Genomic DNA, 22,880 nt, shown 5'->3' with positions numbered 1-22,880 from the left:
AGGGTGCTGCCAGACCTTGGGTGATTGACAACACCAGATGTTAATGTTACGGATTCTTCCTCCAAGAATGGGAGCCATCCATTCTGAGATACGCAGGGAATAAAGATAGATTTGAAAAAGTCCAGGTGGTAATTAACACTCTCTCCACTCCTTTTTACCCAGCAACATGCTCAGTTTCTGTTTTCCTAGATGAAGTAAAAAGTAAAATGTGCCTTCATTCTAGTTGCCACATATTCTAATTTCAAGAGATCACAGGTTAATTAAATTGATTTAAAAACAACTTTTGAGTTCTACCTTAATTAACCCTCCAGGTGTCCTCATTACTCTGCACCTATTCGGTGCTGTCAGTCTGTCAGGGGAGGGTTAGAACCCCTCACCTTCTCAGGTAGAAGGGGAGAGTGGGAAATCACATTTGCCTCTCGGTTTGATTAGTGGAGCTCATTAGCTGTCAGACAGAAGGTGCGAGCAGTCCATCAGAAGCGAACAGCAACACCAGTGACATTTATTGCATGCCCAGTGCTCAGAGGCTGCTGAGAAACTGATTTTCATTCTCATGGATTTCGTCTCCCCCAAATGGGACTTCTCTAGGATTCAATAGCAAGCCCGACCAAAATTCCAAGGAAGGAAAAGAAGGAAAAAGACCTTAAGAGAACCAAAGCGCACAACTAGCCCCACACACTCAAAGCAGAAATAAAGGGGCAAAGTTTGTCACCTGCTACCGTTTTTCTAGCTGATCCTGTGTGTTATTTACACCATTACAGGAGTTGCTGTTCCTGATTTTCCTGTGACTTCCCAAACACAATGGGCATCAGACCTATTTGGTGGATGGTCCCAACACAGTGCAAACCAACACTGTTTTCTAAATCGGTCCCCATATGCTTACCTGTCTATTTGCCCTGCTTGTTCTAAAATGCTTCTGGACCACCAACTTGAATGAGTACTTGGCCCAACCACACAACAGGCAAAGGTTCCACAGGCAAAACCTCAGTGTACAGGACCAGAGAATCCTCTGAAAGCATTTCTGATCTTTTTTGTCAGTGCAGAAACGTATTTAAAAAACAACTTATGAGTAAGTATCAGCAAATGGCCATTAACCTAACTGATCTATGATTTACATAAAGAAATGGATACTGACTGTGTACATAACAAACTGTAGGTGGTGAAAACCTGGGCTCAAGTTCTCATTTGCCACCAAACCAGCTATGGGGCTTAGTTTCCTTTCTTATGCAGCGTGAGTGTACTGAATGATATGTATGGCCTTTTCTGGGTTGAAAATTATATGTTTTTATGATTATGGCTAGTTTTGTATCAGTCTTTATTCTACTAGGTGTTGTTATTTACCCAAAGACAGAGGAGTAAACTGAGATACAGTAATGTGAAGTAACTTGCCCAAGCGTGTGCAGAAGGCAGGAGGTGAACCCGTGCAGCAGTAGTGGGATCCTGATGGCTTAGCGATTAGCCTGGTTCCAAGATCCTTTGTAGCTCTCACAGTCTATGATTCAAAGCTGTAAATCTTTGAGTCAATGAATGGCTGTTTTTCTTTATATCACTTTAACCGTTGGCTGGGCCTGAGGAGATTTGATAAAAATAACAGGCACAACGTATTCCCCTATGTCCTTCTCCAACCACTTTGGTTCACAGTGGGAAGTGGCAGTGGAATGATGCCAGGGGACCCGTGGCCTTCCCCTTCCAACTGGTTTCTTCTCATGTCTCTGCAGAGCAGAGAACTGAACCAGGAAATTGAAGAATTTCTGTATGTCTTACAATTTCAAGGAAAGATGCAGCAAGAAGTTTCTGAAAAAAATACCTCGCTTTGGAAGATGTTAGAATTACCCGAGAAGCTGTTAAAAATGCATATTCCAGCTGCCAGAATGGAGATTCTCATCCTACCTATGGGACTCAGGCATCTGAATCTTTATCAAGCTCTGTCTTTATCAAGACAAATATCATAGGTGTCTTGCTGTTAGCATTACAAATGAAAACTTTAACTAAATAATGTTAAAGAAGAACTGTCCTAGAGACGCTGAAGCCCATTTGGGCTACTGTCACAAATAGCACAGCCTGTTGGCTTGTAAACAGCAGACAATAATTTATCACAGTTCTGGAGGCTGGAAGTCTGAGATCAGAGTGCCAGCATGGCTGGGTGAGGGCTCTCCTCTAGTTGCAGACTTTTTTGTTTCCTCACATGGTGGAAAGGGATAGGGATCTCAAAGGAGCCTCTTTTTACAAGACACTAATCCCATTCACGAGGATTCCTTCCTTCTGAGCTAAGCACTTGCCAAAGGCCCCACCTCCTAATACCATCACCTTCAGGGGTTGGTGTGGGGTCCCTTTTCATGTCCCGCATGGTTCAGGGTCCCAGTTCAGGGTTTGGGTTCTGGAGAAGGCCGCACACAAATGAAAAGAGACTAGAAAAGTATTAATTTGGCGATATTGGGGGCCAGGCAGGAGTCCAACTCTAGTGGGAGGACTACACACTGCTCTGGCCCTGCTATCCCTTTTATTGAGGCTATGGGGAAAACACACACAGCCCTTAGGTAGGAAATAACAGAAATATACATAAGACAAACAGGTGGAGGCTGCTAACAATGTCTCAACTAAACAGTGAGTGGTTAGAGCAATTAAGGTTGTTGACCAGCCTTCCAGGCTTCCTGTCTACATCTCTCTATTAGTGAAACAGTGATTGGTTTCCGGCATCTCCCCCGTTTTCTTTCCCTTAAAAAATCTTGCATCTGCAGATGAGAAATAAACATATAAGAATAAAAAATGACACAAGCAACAATGGCTATGCTGAGTCAAATGAATCAGTCTGCAGTAAGTTTCTTTCTGGGCCAACAGTTTTTGAATCCCACTTTCAATGTCCAACAGTTTTTTGAGTATACATCAGTAATGGTATCTGGATGGTGGACAAATGGTGGCAATGCAGGTCCGACCCTCTCTGGTTTGGTCCTAGGCAACCTGCAGTGACGCACAGCTGCTGACAGCTAGTATGGCAAGGAATCGTCAGCATCTTCCATCTCTGGACTGTTTCTCCTCTTCATAGTTGGAGCAGACCTGTCAATTCCTCTCTGTTGCAGGAATCCACATGGTCTTGGAGTTGTTTTCTGAAAATATACAAACATATTCTTGACCAAAAGTTAATAAAGGAATCTTTTCTATAAATTTTACTTGGGATCCTTTTTATTTTTGCCCAAACAATTTTCCTTTGGCTTATTTTGATAACATGTGTGTTTTTCATAGGTGTCTTGCTGTTAGCATTACAAATGAAAATTAATTTTCAAAGTAAAAAAAATTTTTTAGATGTAATTTAATTTCAGGATATTTTTCCTTACATAATATTTTTCCACTATCCTCCCTTTTTTTAAATTTAATTATTAGGAGGCTTTTGGAAATTTTACAATGCAGTCTTGAAACTTAAAATTTTTTTGCACAAAAATATGACTGCTTTTGGGTTTATTGCATGTTAAGCAATATTACCATGAGATGAACTACCAATAGAAATTTTAGTTAATACTTTAGGAACAGCTTTTTGTACAATTAAATTTTCTTGAATATTCACTTATTTCAATGAGCCAATTTAAATTAATCTGAAAACTTGACTACTATTTTACTGTCAAATTTGATACTCTAACAACAATCTTAGTTTACCCTGTAAATATTAATGGAAAGGATTATTTGTATTCTTGAGTAGGCTCTAAGCATTTCTGGTGTTAGGCTGGATTTAGATATAGGGCACCTGCTGTTGGCCAAGTCTCTTTCTGTTATCTGGGTCCCGATCTGAGCTGGACAAGTCTCTGTCGGTCACCTGGGTCCCGATCTGAGCTGGGCGTGGGAAGCGCGAAGCATCCATGGGGCAGGAGACCTCCCTCAGAAGGGGCGAGGGTTCAAGCCCCTGCAATGTTGGGGGGGTGAGGGTCTGTGCCCCACCTCTCTTGATCCCCAAGTTCTCTCCTGATGGCCCCTCTGCGACTGTGCCTGTCATAGGTTGTTCCTTCCCTGAGGAATCTTACCCGTCTGTGGCTAACCAGCCATCCTCCGGGGCCAAGCAGGGTGATGTGAGGTTCAGTTTTGTCTCCTTGATACCCTATGCCCCTGTGGCCTCCATGCCCAGCACCTACCTTGGGATCCCCTCGCCTGCTGGCAGGGCCCTGGCAGTGATCACATATCTTGGGGAACCCAGGTTTCTTCTGCAGGGAGGGCCCAGCTCACGCCATTGGGCTAGAGACAGATCCATGGTACCAGCCACCATGAGGCTTCAACCTCAGCATAGACAGAAAGCACAGGCAACAGCTGTGGGCAATTGGATTGTGAGAAGAGGGTTCCTCTTGGCAAAAAGGGCAAGAGAGGCCAATATAGAATGCTCAAGTACCTTCCCAGTGCCTTAATTCCTTTCATGTCCTTTTTAAAATTGCTGCCAAACATTCAAAGAATTAGTTTGTAAGTTTGTTTGGGATAAATGTATAATATGCTGTTGTAAAATATCAAAAATTGTAATGACATTGTAGACTAAATCATGTAAGGATATTCTTTGCTCTAGGCCATGGCAATTCAATTTCAAACTAGCTGTCAATTATTTAGTTACTTCGTTTTGCCCTTCTTAAGAGGCCAAAACCTTCATAACATTTAAAATATATTTATTAATTTTTATTTGATAAAGTTTTCCATGCAATTTCAAGTATATTAGATCTGTTTTAAAAAGATTTCCTTTAAGAAGAGATAATAAATTTTTTGTATTACTCCGGGCCCTTGGAGCTTTCCAAGAATCATCTCTGTTAAGACCTTGAAATGTTAACATGGGAAAAAAAACATCAAATATGTATATCCATATATGATTTAAAGATTATAATATTTTTTATAATTATCTTGAGATATCAATTTTAAACTTTTAGAGCTAGACAGTCAAATATTTAGCATTTTGTCATTTCAAAATATCTAAACCTTTAACTTTATTATTTATATAATTAAGCAAACTTCCAAAAAAAATATTTTGCCAAACGAGTTTGGAGGAAGTTTGTAGCCATTCAAATGCAAATTACTACATTCCTTAGCATACTGGAAGAGTGGGCTTCCATATTGGATCTCCACATGTCTCCCTTCCCCCACATCCTTCTTACTTCGGGGGAAACATCAGCAACAGATCTGGCCACACATTTTTTCATGCTAAATAGATAAAGACAGATCTCAAGTTTTTTTCTTTCTTTTTCGCTTTCCAAAGTAATAACTAACACCCAATTTGGCCAAGATTTGCATATCCCTGTGAGTTCTTTTATAATTTTTAAACAATGCCTTAAGTAATCTCATTGCAGGAGAGCGGATAGCCTTGCCCTCTTCTGCCACCTTTGAATTTCTCTGCACCAGAGGTGGTTTCAGCAGTGGAGTTTCATTTCTTATTACAGATTTTAAATTCCAAATACAAACTAAGATTTTAATTTGAATAAGAAACCACATTCTTTAAGCATGCAAACCAAAATTCTCTAATAATAAAGTTTACTTAATATTTATAACCTAATTCTTCCCCATTAGCCTGGCTGAAAAAGACATTTCCACCCTACTTACAGATTGCGACTCTGCAGTTAGTCCATGGGCTTTACGTGCAGTGAACCTCCCTCACCTTTTTTTGGTGAATTTTTCACACCTTTACTTGGTGTATTTTTTCCTTCTTTCGCTCTAGGCGAAAAATATCATTTCCTCCAGAAGTCCCACGTGGGCGCCAGATGTGGGGTCCCTTTTCACGTCCCGTGTGGTTCAGGGTCCCAGTTCAGGGTTCAGGTTCTGGAGAAGACCACACACAAATGAAAAGAGACTAGAAAAGTATTAATTTGGCGATATTGGGGGCCAGGCGGGAGTCCAATTCTAGTGGGAGGACTACACACTGCTCTGGCCCTGCTATCCCTTTTATTGAGGCTATGGGAAACACCCATAGCCCTTAGGCAGGAAATAACAGAAATATACATAAGACAAATAGAGGTGGAGGCTGCTTCAGCTAACAATGTCTCAACTAAACAGTGAGTGGTTAGAGCAATTAAGGTTGTTGACTAGCCTTCCAGGCTTCCTGTCTACATCTCTCTATTAGTGAAACAGTGATTGGTTTCCAGCAGGTTGGGGTTGGGGACAAACATTCAGATCATAGCAGGCAGTATAGCCAATTCTCAAAACATTTCCATGCTGCTTTTGAGGTATTCCCATAAGTTTTTACAGTCCTTATTCCAAAGACAAGGTTGATATATTCATCTTCGTCCTTAGCATCTCTACCTGGCTGTCACCTAGTCATCTCATACTTAGCCCAATAGTGCACTTCTGATTTTATCTCCACTGAATATTGTCCTTCTCCATCTCATCCATGTCCCAATAAATAGCATTACTAACCACCTGATTATTAAAATAGTTTGGTGAGTCAACCTTGCCTCCTCTTGTCCTGCTCATGCTTTTTCACTTTCCTACTCTTCATCTCTTTCTCCAACTTCTCTAATCAATTAGTAAAACCCTTTTTTTTTAGCCAAAACATATATTTCACTTACTTTTCTGCATTGCCACTATCACTTTTCTAGTTTAAGTTCATATTATATCTCACCTGGATTTCTGCAAATAGTCTTCTTACTGGTCTTCCTGACTCCAATTTGACCTTCCACTTAGCTGCTAGCAATTTTTCAAATGTATGAACCAGACCACAACACTTCCCCCAACTTAAGACACTCTAATGGCCTCTCCTTGCAAATAAAATGAAATTCACGCTCCTTCCCAAGGCTGCTAGGCCCTGCACGCATGGATAGTCCCTGCCTAGGTCCAGATATTCCAGCCAGGGCTCCTGTGCTCATGCTGTCATCCATGTGGGAGAAAAATATCGACTGGTTGTCTCCTGTATACCTTCCAACCCGGGATCAAACCCACAACCTTTTGGTGTACAGAATGATGCTCCAACCAACCTGCCAGGGCTGAATCCCTCTTTTTGTTTCTTCAGATCTCAGTTGAATTGTCACCATCTCACAGACGTGGTTCAGACTTCTCAGAATCTGACCTCAGAATCTCTACCACAAGCTATTTGTATTTTCCTTATAGGATTTAGCACTATCTAAAATTGTTTGTCTGATTCTCCCAATAGAATAATACCTCCATGGAGTCAGCAACCTCATCTGTCTTGTTCTCTTTTGTACCCCAGTACCTAGCACCATACATAACACTTAGCAAGATCTTATAATTTATTGACAAGTTGTTTGAATGTTTCCTTCTTTCAAAATAGGCAAAATGGGATTATGTGGATAAAGGTATAATTAATGTGAAAGACATAATTCAGAAAAACACACACAAAAGAGTAGATTTGTGTGTGGCATATCATCTTTGTCCCTTAAAATCTCACACTGCAGAATCTTTTAAAGTAGGACAACCCATCCACATTGATACCATCCATGCTGATTCTATCTAACCAGAGGGAATTTTTCTAATTCATGGCTCTCTCTTTTCCAGACAAAAGGCAGCTGTTGTCCTGGCTCCTGGTGCAGCCCACTGTGCTCATGGTGGCCTCCGCAGTGTGGATATGGAAGGTCCATTGAACATAATGAAAGGTACATGGCTCCAAATAATTACAAAAAGTAATGATGATGAACTGCCTCGTGCATTCCTCTGCTGTGAAACTCCTTGTCTGCTGTTAACTCGCAAAGCATCCCGTGGTGGTAATGTGATTGCACTTGAACGGTTAGACAAATGAAACACTGTGGGTTCCTCCAGAGGCTGCATGAGGCTAATTCTCTTTGCTTAAGTGTTAGACACAAAGTAAGTCCAAATTCCTTCAAGCAATAAAATTTTGCTTTTTTTTTTTTTTTAAAGAGCTCACATTTAAGAATTAGCTCACACATAAATCTCTGTGAAGGCTGCCAGTTTGCATTTTGAGAGACTTAAATCAAAGAGGTCCAGTGAAAAAGTAGTAATTATGAATCTTCTTTGTGTTTAGAACTATTGTTAGGTTGTTTTCTTACGCCCTATGCATTTTTTCTCCTCACCTGGTGGTACATCTTGATTTTGCTTTGGCAGAGAATCTTTCCCCAATTCTTAGGACTTTGTCAGGAGTGAATCCATCTGGATATAACAGTGGAAACAATTCAGAAGCTGTACTAATCAGATTGTCTCTTCCTGGAATTTTAATCTTGAGTAGAATAACTCAACATTTGAAAATGGTAGTACATGATGGGTCCGGGAGAGGTTTTTTTTTTATTGGTTCCAGAACTCTGGTTCCTCAAGCTCCCAGAGACCTGGTTCTTAAGCCTTTCTTTTAAATGCATGTGCTGTTCCATGTTATTTAAATTGTTCTAATTATCTATTGGCACATGGTAAATCACCCCTGCGTTAGCAGTATAACATAACAATGATTTTATTAAACTCATAAGTCAGGAATTAGGCAGTGCACAGAGGAGATGACTGGTCTTTGCAGTTAGCTTGTGTGGCCCTAATAGCTAAGGAGGAGCTTCAGATATCAGTTCTGACTGTCAGCTGGAGTCCTCATGTCGTCTCCTTAACACATTTCCTGGAATATACAAGGATTTTTTCACTTACATGTTTGGTACCTTGACAGGGCTTTTGAGAGAAGGTACTGCCTTTTAGGAGTGAAATTCTAAAGTTTGGGGCCCACTCAGGTTGCCACAGGTATTCCGAGAAAGATGCAAGGACAGTAGAGGTCTAGGAAGCCATCATGGAGGAGACAGGGAGGCAGACAGAGGCAGGAGCACAGTAAAGGACAGGGGAATAAGGAAAAGAGACAAACATTTGTGAAAGGGTTGCCAATGCTAAAAGTCTCCAAGGTGGCGTTTCATTCATCGTTATAGCAGTAGTGTGAAGTGAGAGTATATACCCCACTTAAAGATGACGACATTCAGAAGACTGGAAAACCTGCTCCAAGTCCCCACACTGGTAAGTAGCTGAATCAGCGTTATATTTGGTGTGAGGCCAACCATCATTCCACTGGACGGCAGGCCTTGGAAGTGAGGTAAGCATCTGCACATTATTTGAATAGAATCAAATATCCATTACTTGAACATCCAGTGTGTTCTAGGAACAGAGGATGCAGTGTTGAGAGACAAACATGTTTTATCTCCATGGAATTTATAGTCGAGCTATTGCGAGACACTGTGATGAGTAGGTGGGGTAGGCATAAAGGATTCTTCTGGAGCTAATGAGAGAATACTAATCTAGTTCAGGAGAGTCAAGAAAGGCTGGAAAAAATAGAAAGGTTAGCCAGGCGAAAAAGGAGTGTGTTTGATGGGGGTGCCAGGGTTGTAGGAAGGGTTCTCCCTGGAGACGTGGGAAAATCTAGAAGTGAAGGTATAAGGTACCTTTGAGGAACTGCGTGCAGTTCAGTGTGGCTGGAGTTGGTGTGGAGCAGCAGTTGCCAACCGGTGGTCCGCAGACCACTGGTGGTCCATGAGGTCTGAAAGGTTGGCAACCCTTGGTGTGGAGGGCCTGGCTGGTGGTGTGGTAGGAAATGAACAGTTAGGCAGGGCCAACTCAGGCTCTGGCAGCATCATTGTTATCCGCTCTACGTAATGTAAAATGTGGGAAGTGTGCTGTTGCTTGTACTTTTGCTGCAAGGACTCCTTTTGGCAGCTCATAAAACAATGATGAATGCCAAAAATAATATTTCTCAGCTTTCTCCACCTTGCTATATATTTCCTACATGTGCTTAAGGGAAAACTTGAATCACCAGAATCATTAATAGGCTTATAATGTAAGTAATCTTGAGGGATTCTGAAAAAAGCTGGTCATCCTTATTTCTCTATCTCATATTTTTGGAGAAGCATTTTAATATTTGCATGACCTTTAATCAAGCATACTGCACATTTTTAGAGCCCTGTAAATTACTGCCTTCCTGTAAGTACTAGGGTTTGGGGGACTTAACAGTGCCATTAGAAACACATAAATTTCATATTTTTATTTTTTGCTCATGCAGGTTTTATTCCTCTTTGTTTTTGTGTGGATTTTTAAATGATGCCTATGGAAATTAAGCAGGATTTATTAGCAATAACAATATTCCAGCCTGGCTGGTGTGACTCAGTTGAATGGAGCATCCTTCTGTAAATTGAAAGGTCACATGTTGGATTCCCCAATCAGGGCACATGCCTAGTTGGGTTCAATCCGTAGTCAGGTGTAATGCATCCAGTCAATGTTTCTGTTTCTCTCTCTCTCTCTCTCTCTCTCTCTCTCTCTCTCTCTCTCTCTCTCTCTCTCTCTCTCTCTGCTCTCTCTCTTTCTCTCTCTCTCAAATCAATAAACATATTGTCGGTGAGGATTAATTTTTTTCCAAGTTATCTTCCTTCTGGGTCTAATGTAGTTCCTAGAGCCCTTCTAAGCCTATAAAAGGACTGGGTTCTTCAAAATCTCTAATTCTTAATCATCACTAGCTCATTAACATCACCTCTCTTCATTCCTTTTTTCTTGTCCTCAGAAGAACAGTGACACTGATCTAAACAATATCAGGATATATTTCCACATGAGTTTGCAAGTAAATAAAATGGAACCTTCTTTACTAGGTGCCATATCCAATTTTAAATTGCATTTGTGGATTAGCCAGCATTCTTTTGGATTTCAAGGGACAAAAACCAACTCAATGAGCTTGAGCATAAAAAGAACATTTATTGTTTCTGGCAAAAAAAAAAAAAGAGTCCAGGGTACCCCACTTTAGGCATGGCTGGGTCCAGGGACTAAAATTACATTATGGAGTTTCTTTTCCCATGTTTTGGGTCCATTTTGTTCCCTGTTACCGTCAATGTCAGTGGGTTCTTATGATGCAATGGCTAATTTGTGGCCCATGGATGGTATGTACTGACAAGCCAGATCAAAGGGCATATGAAGCTAATTTTAGTTCATGGAAAATGTAGGTTTTGTTTCAAAATAAGGGGGTGGGGTTGAAGGAACACAGAGAGGCAAAAATTACACATTTGTCTTACACAGTTAGTTTTTTTAGAAGCTTTTGGATTTATGATACCGCAAACATAGTGAAAGCATGGTCTCATTTTAGAGCAGGCATCCTCAAACTACGGCCCGCGGGCCACATGCAGGTGTTTTTGCCGTTTAGTTTTTTTACTTCAAAATAAGATATGTGCAGTGGGCATAGGAATTTGTTCATAGTTTTTTTTTTTTAAACTATAGTCCGGCCCTCCAACAATCTGAGGGACAGTGAACTGGCCCCCTGTTTAAAAAGTTTGAGGACCCCTGTTTTAGAGATATGGTAAGGCATTATTTAGCCACTGTATTTTTTAATGTTTACAGTATTACAGATGTCCCCCATTTTCCCTCTCTTTGCCCTCTTCTCCCTCCACCACATGGGGAAGAGGCTAAAGACCATACATGCATATATGCATAGCCCATGGACACTGACAACCTACCTAATAAAAGAGTAATATGCAAATTGACCGTACCTTCGCTATACCCACCAGCCACGCCCACCAGCCAATCAGGAGCAGTATGCAAATAAACCCAACCAAGATGGCTACAGCCACAGAGAGCAGGAGGGAGGCTTGGGTTTCCCAGGCAATGGAGGAAGCCAAGATCTCCGCTGGCCCTTGTTGGCCTAAGCCTCCACTCAAGGCTAAAAAGTTTCAATTATAGAAGGTAAACAAATCCAAACAGAAATGGCGACAGCACAGAGCTGGAGAGAGCAGGCTAGGGTTGCCACCAGCAATGGAGGAAGCCAAGCTTTCCACACACTCTGGCCAACCCAGGCCTCCACTCCAGGCTACAAAGTTTCAATAGAAGGTGAATTAACCACAACAGAAATGGCTGCCGCCACGCTTGGAGAGAGAAGGCTTGGCTCCGCTCCAGGCTACAAAGTTTCAATTGTAGAAGGTAAATAAATTCCAAATACCAGGGCCTCCACTTGGGTCACCAGGGGGCATGGCTGGCCTGCAAACCACCGCAGGCCCCTTGCTCAGGCCACCCCACGCCCCAAGGGAACCCCCACCCTGATCTGGGACACCCTTCAGGGCAAACCAGCTGGCCCCAACCCCTGCACCAGGCCTCTATCCTATCTAATAAAAGAGTAATATGCAGATTGACCATCACTCCAACACACAATATGGCTGCCCCCATGTGGTCAAAGATCCTGCCCCCAGGTGGATACAAGATGGCCACCACAAGATGGACAGCAGGGGAGGGCAGTTGGGAGGCACCAGGCCTGCAAGGGAGGGCAGTTGAGAGGGACCAGACCTGCAAGGGAGGGCAGTTGGAGGTGATCAAGCCTGCAGGGGAGGGCAGTTAGGGGTGACCAGGCCAGCAGAGGAGGGAAGTTGGGGGCAAACAGGCTGGCAGGGAAGCAGTTAAGCATCAATCAGGCTGGCAGCGGAGTGGTTAGGGGGTGATCAGGTTGGCAGGCAGAAGCGGTTAGGGGCAATCAGGAAGGCAGGCAGGTGAGCAGTTGGGAGCCAGCAGTCCTGGATTGTGAGAGGGATGTCCGACTGCCAGGTAGGATCGGGCCTAAACGGGCAGTCAGACATCCCTTGAGGGGTCCCAGATTGGAGAGGGTGCAGGCTGGGCAGAGGGAAAACCCCCCTCCGTGCACGAATTTCATGCACCAGGCCTCTAGTAGTTTGATAATAGTTACTGTATTTTTGAGGTCCCATAATTATAAATTCTGTAATAAATAAACTTTGAAACTCATGTGAGTTTTACAGTTTCACAATTGTTTTTTTCTCTAAACAAAGGAAGGTCATTTAAAAAAAAATTACTTTGTTTCCCTTTCTCCAGCTACGTTGTGAACATTTTCATAAAGATGATATAGTTCTGGTTTGGAGAAGACAAGAATCTGATAAAGCCTACTTTTCAGCCCTGACCTCATTTTCTTAGTAGCTTTTCCTTTGCCTAAAAGCAATCCGTTTACTTCATTAAATGCGTCCACAGGTAATGCAAGAGTGTTTTCTGGCAGGTGCCTCTGCAGGACAGCCATCAGGACCTGGGGTTCTGCCAGGAGAGGGGTTCCTAATAGTTCATCCTACCTCCCATGGGGAAACAGGAACATTTTTTTGCCATCATCACTAAGTGAAAGAGAATGAACACTTCTAATGAAATGCTGACAGTTCTGTAGACTAAGTAGTATGAAGGGCAAGTCAGATTCTTTTTATTAAATACAATATAACACCCTCATTCTATCCTTTGACTTTATAGACTTTCTGTCTATACTATGGAATATCATAATTGAGGAATTGATGTCTCCACTTATGGGATGCAAATCCCCCTTTAGTTCCCTAAATGTAGGGTGATTTTGAATCACTTGCCTTGGCCTGTTTTACCCAATACCATTATCCTCAGTACCTACTTCTTTGCTCAAGCCCTAGAATACACGCCTCACTTCTTCCTTAAACAAACTTGCTTTTGAAGATGTGATTCCAGTTTCCTGACTGAATGCCTTTGCTCCTCTTCTTTTTATGTAAAATGAAAATAGCTAATGAGCAGCTCACTTCTTCATGATCTCGGGTTATAGAGAGGATTCAGAATTATTATTTCTGAGGTAATTATCCAAATTGATTAGAGAAGACTTATAAAAATCACAGATGTGTACTCCTATGAACCACTACCTCAATCAAGACACAATATTCCCATCATCCCCAGAAGGATCCTCATGCCCCTTTGCAGTCAATTCCATCTACTGCCTTTAACCTCAGGCAGCCACCCATTGCCTTTTACCATAGAGATCAATATGCATATTTAGACTTTTATGTAAATGGAATAATATACTATATGCAGTTAATTTAATTTTATTGTTGACAGTATTACAGATGTCTCCCATTTTCTCCTTTTTTGCCCTTCTCCATGCTATCGTCTGTGTCCATATGCATATATGTTCTTCGGTTAATCTCTTCCTCACCCCTCCAACCCCCCAACTGAGATCTGTTATCCTGTTCCATATATCCATACCTCTGTGCCTATTTTGTTCATCAGTTTATTTTGTTCATTAGATTCCACTTATATGTGAGATCATGTGATGTTTGTCTTTCTCTAACTTGGTTATTTTGCTTAGCATAGTAGTCTCCAGGTCCATCTATGCTGTCTCAAAGGGTAAGAGATTCTTCTTTTTTACAGTTGCATAGTATCTCATTGTGTAAACGTACCATAGCTTTTTAATCCAGTCGTCTACTGATGGACACTTAGGCTGTTTCCAGATCTTCTGCTATGAACATAGGGGTGCATATATTTTTTCTGATTAGTGTTTTGGGATTCTTAGGATATATTCCAAGAATGGGATCACTAAGTCAAATGGCAGATCCATTTTTAATTTTTTGATGAAACTCCACACTGGTTCCCATAGTGGCTATGGGAAATGCACCAGTCTGCATTCCCACCAGCATTGTACTAGTACTAGGGTTCCCTTTTCTCCACATCCTCACCAGCACTTGTTTGTTGATTTATTGATGGTAGCCATTCTGGCAGGTGTGAGGTGATCCCTCATTGTCATTTTAATATGCATCTCTCTGATGATTGGTAATATTGAGCATTTTTTCCTGTGTCTTTTGGCCACCTGTATGTCCTCTTTGGTGAAGTGTCTATTCAGGTCATTTGCCCATTTAAAAAAAAGAAAAAATATATATATAATATTGATTTCAGAGAAGGGAGAGGGAGAGAGATAGAAAATCAATATTGAGAATAATAGATCAGCTGCCTCCTTCATACCCCCCCTCCCCCGCCAAGTGATTGAGCCTCCAATCCAGGCAGGTGCCCTGACGGGGAATCAAACTGTGACCTATTGGTTCATAGGTTGATGCTCAACCACTGAGCAACACTGGCCGGGCCCTTTATCCATTTTTTAATTGGATTGTTTGGCTTTCTGGTGTTGAGGTGTATGAGTTCTTTGTATATTTTGGAAATTAAGCCCTTTTCAGATGTATCATTGGTGAGTATGTTTTCACATACAGTAGGTTCCCTTTTCATTTTGTAGACAGTTTCTTTTATTATGTAGAAGCTTTTTTAGTTTGATGTAGTCCCATTTGTTAAATTTTTCTTTGTTTCTTTGTCCAAGGCAATCTATTTATATAAAAGCCTAAGCTACTGAACAACCGGTTGACTGGTCACTATGATGTGCACTGACCACCAGGGGGCAGACGCTCAATGCAGAAGCTGCCCCCTGGTGGCCAGTGCACTCCCACAGCAGGAGAGCCGCTCAGCTGACTGATGGGCGCCATACACCAGGCTCACGACTGGCCAGCGCAGCTGATGCAACGTGAGCCTCTCCCACCTCTGCAGCAGTGCAACTGAGTGGTGGTGGCAGCAGCTGCTGCAGGGCCAGGATGAGTGGGAGCAGTCCCTAGCCTTGGCTTGGGCTCCTCCTTGGCCACCTGCCACTTCATGCACTACTACATTCCTGGAGAGATGTCAGGCGGCCTGCAGGGATTGGCCTGAAACTGGCAGTCTGACATCCCCCGAGGGGTCCTGGATTGTGAGAGGGCGCAGGTCAGGCTGAGGGACCCCACTGGTGCACGAATCCATGCACCAGGCCTCTAGTGTATCCATAAAAATACTGCTACATGAGATGTCTGAGTTTTATTACCTTTGTTTTTTCTATCCATTTTGAGTTTATTCTTATGTGTGGTGTAAGTTGGTGGTCTAGTTTCATTTTTTTGCATATACCTGCATTATATTATCTTTTTAAAATATAGTTTCTTTCTCTCAGAATAATTTTGAGTTAACACATTTATTGTATATATACATAGATTCTCTTTACAGATTAGTAGTATTCCGTTGTATGGAAATACATGCCATATTTGTCCATTACATATATATTGATGGACATTTCGGTTATTTATAGTTTTTGGCTATTCTGAATAAAACTGAAATGAACAGTCATGTTTATATCTCTCTGTGTTTTTATTTCTCTAGTGGTAGATACTTATGATCAAATGGCTGAGACCTATTTTTTATTTATATTTAACTTTTAAGAAATTGCTAATTTTTTTTCCAAAGTGATAGTATAATTTTATATTCCAGTAAGCAGTGTATGAAAGTTTGTTGCTCCAAATCCTCATCAGCACTTTTTATTTTCTGTGTTTTTTTTATTTTAGACAGCTATAGCATGTTATTTTGATTGCTATGGCCTTGTAACATAGTTTCATATTATGTAGTGTGATTCCTCCAACTTTGTACTTCATTCTCAAGTTTGTTGCTACTATTCAGGGTCTTTTGTGGTTCCATATAAATCTTTGACAATTGTTCTAGTTCTGTGAAATACTCCATTGGTATCTTGATAGGAATTAAGTTGAATCTGTAGATTGCTTTGAGTAGTATGGATATTTTAATGATGTTAATTCTTTGTACCCATGAATATGGCATATGCTTTCACTTATTTGTATCCTCCTCAGTTTCTTTCTATAGTGTCTTATAATTATCTGAGTATAGGTCTTTTGCCTCCTTGGTTAAGTTTATTCTGAAATGTCTTAATTTTATTGTTTCAGTGATAAATGGGATTGTTTAATTTTTCTTTCTGATAATTCATTATTGGTGTACAAAAAAGCCATAGATTTTTGGGTCTTGATTTTGTATCCTGCTATTTTATTGAATTCATTTATCAGTTCTCATAGTTTTTTGGAGAATCTTTAGGGTTCTCTATATAAAGTATCATGTCATCTGCAAATAATGACAATTTTACTTATTTCCTTCCAGTTTGGATGCCTTTTATTTCTTCTTTTTGTCTAATTGCTGAGGTTAGGACTTCCAGTACTATGTAGGTTTTGCCCATTAAGTATGTTACTGGTTGTGTGTTTTATCATATACTAGAGGGCCAATGCATGAAATTCGAGCAAGGGTAGGCTTTTGCATCCTTAGCCCTGCCCCCCACCTGCACCCACCTTGGCCTGGCACTGCCCACAACCACTGCCACACATCCCCGATTCCCTGGAGCCCTCTGATCAATTTCCCCACAGAGAGTGGCCTGGGCCTCCCTTTTTTGGGCGATCACAGGAACCCACCATTAATTGCCCCACTGGCTGGTGGCCTGGGCCTCCCTCTGAGGGGCAATCGTGGAGCGATGGTGGCCCCCCGACCAATCGCATCTCACCCACCTTGGCTGGCCTGGCGCCAGTGCATGTCATAGCATGGTTGTCCAGATGGTTGTTCTGCTATTTGGCTGATTTGCATATTATGCTTTTATAATTATAGACTAGAGGCCCGGTGCATGAAATTCATGACGGAGTGGGGGTGCCCCTCAGCCCAGCCTGCACCCTCTCCAATCTGGGACCCCTCGAGGGATGTCCGACTGCCCGTTTAGGCCCGATCTCAGGCCTAAACGGGCAGTCGAACATCCCTCTCACAATCCAGGACTGCTGACTCCCAACTGCTCGCCTGCCTGCCTTCCTGATTGCCCCTAACCGCTTCTGATCACCACCTAACCACTCCGCTGCCAGCCTGATTGATGCCTAACTGCTCCCCTGCCAGCCTGTTTGCCCCCAACTTCCATCCTCTGCTGGCCTGGTCACCCCTAACTGCCCTCCCCTGCAGGCTTGATCGCCTCCAACTGCCCTCCCTTGCAGGCCTGGTCCCTCTCAACTGCCCTCCCTTGCAGGCCTGGTGCCTCCCAACTGCCCTCCCCTGCTGGCCATCTTGTAGTGGCCATCTTGTGTCCACATGGGGGCAGGATCTTTGACCACATGGGGGCAACCATCTTGTGTGTAGGAGTGATGGTCAATCTGCACATTACTCTTTTTTTTTTTTTAAATATATTTTATTGATTTTATTACAGAGAGGAAGAGAGAGGGATAGAGAGTTAGAAACATCGATGAGAGAGAAACATCGATCAGCTGCCTCTTGCACACCCCCTACTGGGGATGTGCCCGCAGCCAAGGTACATGCCCTTGACCGGAATCGAACCTGGGACCTTTCAGTCCACAGGCTGACGCTCTATCCACTGAGCCAAACCGGTTTCGGCTGCACATTACTCTTTTATTAGGTAGGATAGAGGCCTGGTGCAGGAGTGGGGGCCAGCTGGTTTGCCCTGAAGGATGTCCCAGATCAGGATAGGGGTTCCCTTGGGGTGTGGGGCGGCCTGAGCACGGGGCCTGTGGTGGTTTGCAGGCCAGCCATGCCCCCTGGTGACCCAAGCGGAGGCCCTGGTATCTGGAATTTATTTACCTTCTATAATTAAAACTTTGTAGCCTGGAGCAGAGCCAAGCCTTCTCGCTCCAAGCGTGATGGCAGGCATTTTTGTTGGGGTTAATTCACCTTCTATAATTGAAACTTTGTAGCCTAGAGTGGAGGCGTAGGCCAGCCAGGGCATGTGGAAAGCTTGGCTTCCTTCGTTGCCTGGGGGCAACCCTGGCCTGCTCTCTCTCCATTCTGCTGCCATTTGTTTGAATTTGTTTACCTTCTATAATTGAAACTTTGTAGCTTGAGTGGAGGCTTAGGCCTGCAAGGGCAGGTGGAAAGCTTGGCTTTCTCTGTTGCCTGGGAAACCTTGCTCTCTGTGGCTGTAGCCATCTTGGTTGGGTTTATTGGCATATCTGCTCCTGATTGGCTGGTGGGTGTGGCTTGGGGTGTAGTGGAGTTAGGGTCAATTTGCATATTACTCTTTTATTAGGTAGGATGCCTTTTATTACATTGTATGTTCCCTCTATCCCCACCTTGTTGAGAATTTTTATAATAAATGGGTGCTGGGTTTCATAAAAAGCTTTTTTTCTGACTCTTTTGATATGATTATATGGTTTTTATCATTCAATTTTTTTATATGGTATATCACATTTATTGTACCAATCTTCATCCTCAGAATAAATCCCACTTTATTGTAGTGTGTGATCTTTTTAATGTATTGTTGGATTTGGTTTGCTAATATTTTGCTTAGGATTTCAGCATCTATGTTCATTAGGGACATTGGCCTATAATTTATTTCTTTGTAGTGTCTTTATCTGGTTTTAGAATTAGGATAATTCTGGCCTCATAAAATGAGCTTAGGAGTCTTCCCTCCTCTTGAATTATTTGGAATAGTTTGAGAAGGATAGGTGTTAGTTCTTATTTGAATGTTTGGTAAAGCCACTTGGTTCAGGGCTTATTTTTTAAAATTAAATATATTTCTCTATTGATTTCAGAGAGGAAGGGAGAAGGAGAGAGATAGAAACATCAATGATGAGAGAGAATCATTGATCGGCTGCCTCCTGCACGCCCCTTACTGGGGATCGAGCCCACAACCCAGGCATTTACACTGGGTGGGAATCAAACCTGGGACCCTTCAGTCCTCAGACCAACACTCTATCCACTGAGCCAAACTGGCTAGGGCATCCAGGGCTTTCGTTTGTTGGAAGTTTTTTTGTTTCTTTGGTTATTATTATTGCTTCAATTTCAATGGTTGTAATCTATCTATTCAGATTATCTGCTTCGTCCTGATTTAGTTATGGAATGTTGTAAGCTTCTAGGAATTTAGCCATTTCTTCCAGATTGTTTGATTTATTGGCATATAGTTGTTCATAATATTTTCTTAACAATCCTTTGTACTTCTTTGGTGTTGTTTCTTCCCCTCTTTCATTTCTGATTTTATTTATTTGGGTCCTGACTCTCTTGCAACCTCATCTTTGCTCTCCATCTATCACTATGCTACAGCCAACCTGGCTTTCTTTTAGGCCTTTGAACGGCCCTCTCTCTTGTTCCACCCCAGCCTCTGGCTAGGATGCTTGTCCTGCACTCCTTACACACCTGGCTCCTTCTCACCTCCAGGTCTCATCTCCAGTGTCACTCCACCAGGTAGACCATCACAGCAGATACCTCTCCCTGTAATTCTTTAATTCAGAACTCCGTTTTCATATGTTACCTGTATTACATTATCATTTTATTCACTTGTTTATGTTTGTTGTCTGTACTCTTCCTGGACTTCATATGAGCAGAGATGCACCTCCACAGACAATTAATAAACCCTCCCCTCCCTCCCCCCCAGTGCCTTACACTTAGAATGTTTGAATAAGTATACTAACTAAAGGTAGAAATGGATAAAATAAAGCTCCCTTTTCTTAATTGGAGCTCACAGCTCCCTCCCAAACAGCCCTACATCTTTATCCCAACACCAGAAAGCTTCACTCTGCTTCTGTTACCTCTTAGAAAACCATTACAAGAGCATTTTTGCCATTAAGACAGCAATGATTTCCCACAGCCATTTCTAAACCTTAGTGGGTTGGCAGCTAGCTTCACCAGAACCTGCCTCTAACACAAGAATTCAAAGAAAGCTGCCAGTATAAGACAGGCAAGGGAGGCTCCATGCTCCATTTGCCAGTGGAAATAAGGCCTATATATTTGAATTGCCCTTCCAGGTGATTTATACTGTTATTGTTTAGAAATGGAACCATTATATTAATTCTGATATTGGCACCACTAGCTGCATCAAACCAAGTGTCTCTGCTGTCAGCTTGAATAGCTAAATATTATATTTTAGCCCAATTCAAATGTAAATCTTAAATGGGAAGCCTTGAGGAAAAGTGTACCTAACCTCTCTTGCATTGCAGACAATTGCTAAATCAGTAATACAGGCTGCTATAAACCAGGAAGCTTGGTCACTGCTCATCCGCTGGCAGATAAATCAATTCTCTAGCTTACCTACACCTTGTTAGGACCCTTTTGGTTGTAAAAGACAAAAATAAATGGTTCAAGCAAAAATAGAAATTTACTGGGTCACTTCACTAAAAAATGCAGGAGTGTTTCAGTGTCTGGATTCAGGATTTCAAATGGTGTCATCCTCAACTCTGAGCATTCACATGCTTCCCTCTCAGGCTCCTGGTGGTGGCAAGATGGCTGAGAGCAGTGCCAGGCGTACATGCTCACAGGTCAAAGCATAAGGACACGTTTCTGTCAGTCTCCTTGGCTCTTACTAGCTCACATGTTGATTCTTGAAATAATCACTGTGTCTCTGGCAGAAAGTATAATGCTCAGGCATGATCACATAGTCACCTAAAACTTTGGATGGGTAGAAGGCATGGAGAGGATAAATGGTGTTGACAACAACATCTCTACAAGGACTCCCTCCAGCTTGGCTGTAGTGGACCATGGTAGATATTGCTAACCAATCCCTGAGTTGCAAGGTTAAAAAGTACTGATCCATGAATTTATGTTTTTAATCTTAAAAGGCCCCAAAATTGTATCTCATTCACCTGATTGAACACCCCAGAGTGTAAGAGACCTCAAATTAGACTTATCCAGAGCTTGGCTTTTGCCTTGACAGTTTTACATTAAATGTCTTATCTTTGAGTCTGTATTTACCTGGCTGAAAGAGATCAGAAAATGTCCTATTTTGTTGGAATTATTTCTAAGTAAATATTAATGCCATTCTTATAATCCTATATAATAAAAGGCTAATATGCAAATTGTCCCCTCTATGGGAGTTTGACCAGGGGGTGGGGCCAGCTGGCCAAGTTTCTGCAGCCCCTCCCCCTTGCTGGCCTGCCCCAATCAGCCCAATTGGGGTGGGCCAGCCAGACCCCACCCATGCACGAATTTGTGTGCACCAGGCCTCTAATTGTATATAATTACTAGTAAGTCTTACACTGACAGCTTTCTTAGAATTTTTCTCTCTTTTTTCCTTTCTAAGCTTATTTAATCTCTGACTGGAACTTGTAAACATCTGAATAGAATTGATGTGGTAACCCCCTTTGGGTCCCAATCAGCTCAGCAACAGAGACTGTCATGCTTAGGAGCTGAGTATCACTGATGTAGGTAAAAATAACAAACTAAAATGTTGTAGAGGGAAAAACTCACAGGCTAATCCCTCTAAAGATTACACAAACTGAGACTGTAGGAAGGAAATGTTAAAGGAAAATAATTACTAGAATAATAACTTATACATGTTTAAAACACTCGATATCCTGAAAGTAGGGAGCTTTCTTCAAGTATTAGTTTGAAATATAATGTGCCAGAGGCTCCCCCTAAGTGTCCTCAAGCCTACCTACTCCCTTTCTCCTTCCATAAAGGGTACAATTTGCCCCAACATATTACCTCACCCTTTGAACCCCTGTAGAAATTATTTCATCCAGAGATTTCAGTGTGTTTACAAATGTAAATTAACAAGCCTCATTATTGTTTCTTTCCACAGAGATGGTTCATTTAAGTAGCACAGAAATTTACCTAAGTGGCCTGCTCAAGGTCAGAAGTCCTCTGTGTAATCTGTCAATGAATATTCAAAGTATAAAAATACACTGCAGTCTCATTGCAGATCCAAATTCATTGCTTCCAAGTACGACCAGAGGAATAAATGCTTTCCTTAATCTCGATAGCAAGGCTCCTACCTGTTGGCCTTTCCTCAGCTTCACTAAGCACCCACATGCCTAGAAACCCACACTTTAGCCCTCCTCTGTCCTGTCTTATCTGCCTCAAAAGCTGAGTGGGAACAGAACATGAATTTCTTAGTTATTTTTTATGAATCACTTTAATTAAATAAGTATTTGGAAATATTTCATTTTGTTCCCCCAAACTTTTCTATGTATTACATACTTGCTTTGTTGCCACTCACTGTGCTAGACTCAGGGAACACTATAGTCATGCTCCTCCCTTCATGGGAAGGACAGACAGTAAACAAGAATCAGCCACACTGTGGTCAGTGCTATGAAGATGACAAACCTGATCAGCTGGGTGAGGCAGGTAGGAATGGATGGATCAGGAGCGTCTTCTCTAAGCAGGTGATATCTGAACTGAGGCCTGGAGCATGAGAATCAGTCAGACTTTTCCTTTGAATGTTTGTATACTTGCATCTTACAGATTTTCATTTCTAATAAAGTAAATATCAATATTTAATATCCCACATAAATAAAAAGCTCTTTGGGCGTTGTTTTTCCCAGAGTATGAGTATTGAGACCAAAAACTTAGAAAACCTCTGTGGTTTATTTACAGCTGTGATTGTTCATTTCTTGCTCTGACCTCATAAGGAGCCATTGTGATGGAACTGCAAACCA

At 41.9% G+C, this 22,880-nt stretch overlaps 1 long non-coding RNA gene across 1 annotated transcript; it reads right to left on the bottom strand.

Moving 5' to 3' along the window:
• Nucleotides 1-2,419: 2,419 nt before the first annotated feature.
• On the bottom strand, nt 2,420-22,775 carry LOC114231718 (uncharacterized). Its single transcript, XR_003617726.2, has 3 exons — nt 22,549-22,775; nt 5,612-5,772; nt 2,420-3,104 (listed from the first exon to the last, which is right to left on the bottom strand). It is a non-coding gene; the product is annotated as an uncharacterized LOC114231718 (long non-coding RNA).
• Between the last annotated feature and the right edge of the window lie 105 nt (nt 22,776-22,880).

The sequence above is a fragment of the Eptesicus fuscus genome, chromosome 6, assembly GCF_027574615.1.
Source record: "Eptesicus fuscus isolate TK198812 chromosome 6, DD_ASM_mEF_20220401, whole genome shotgun sequence".
Taxonomy (NCBI): domain Eukaryota; kingdom Metazoa; phylum Chordata; class Mammalia; order Chiroptera; family Vespertilionidae; genus Eptesicus; species Eptesicus fuscus.
This window is presented reverse-complemented; position numbering and strand designations above follow the sequence as displayed.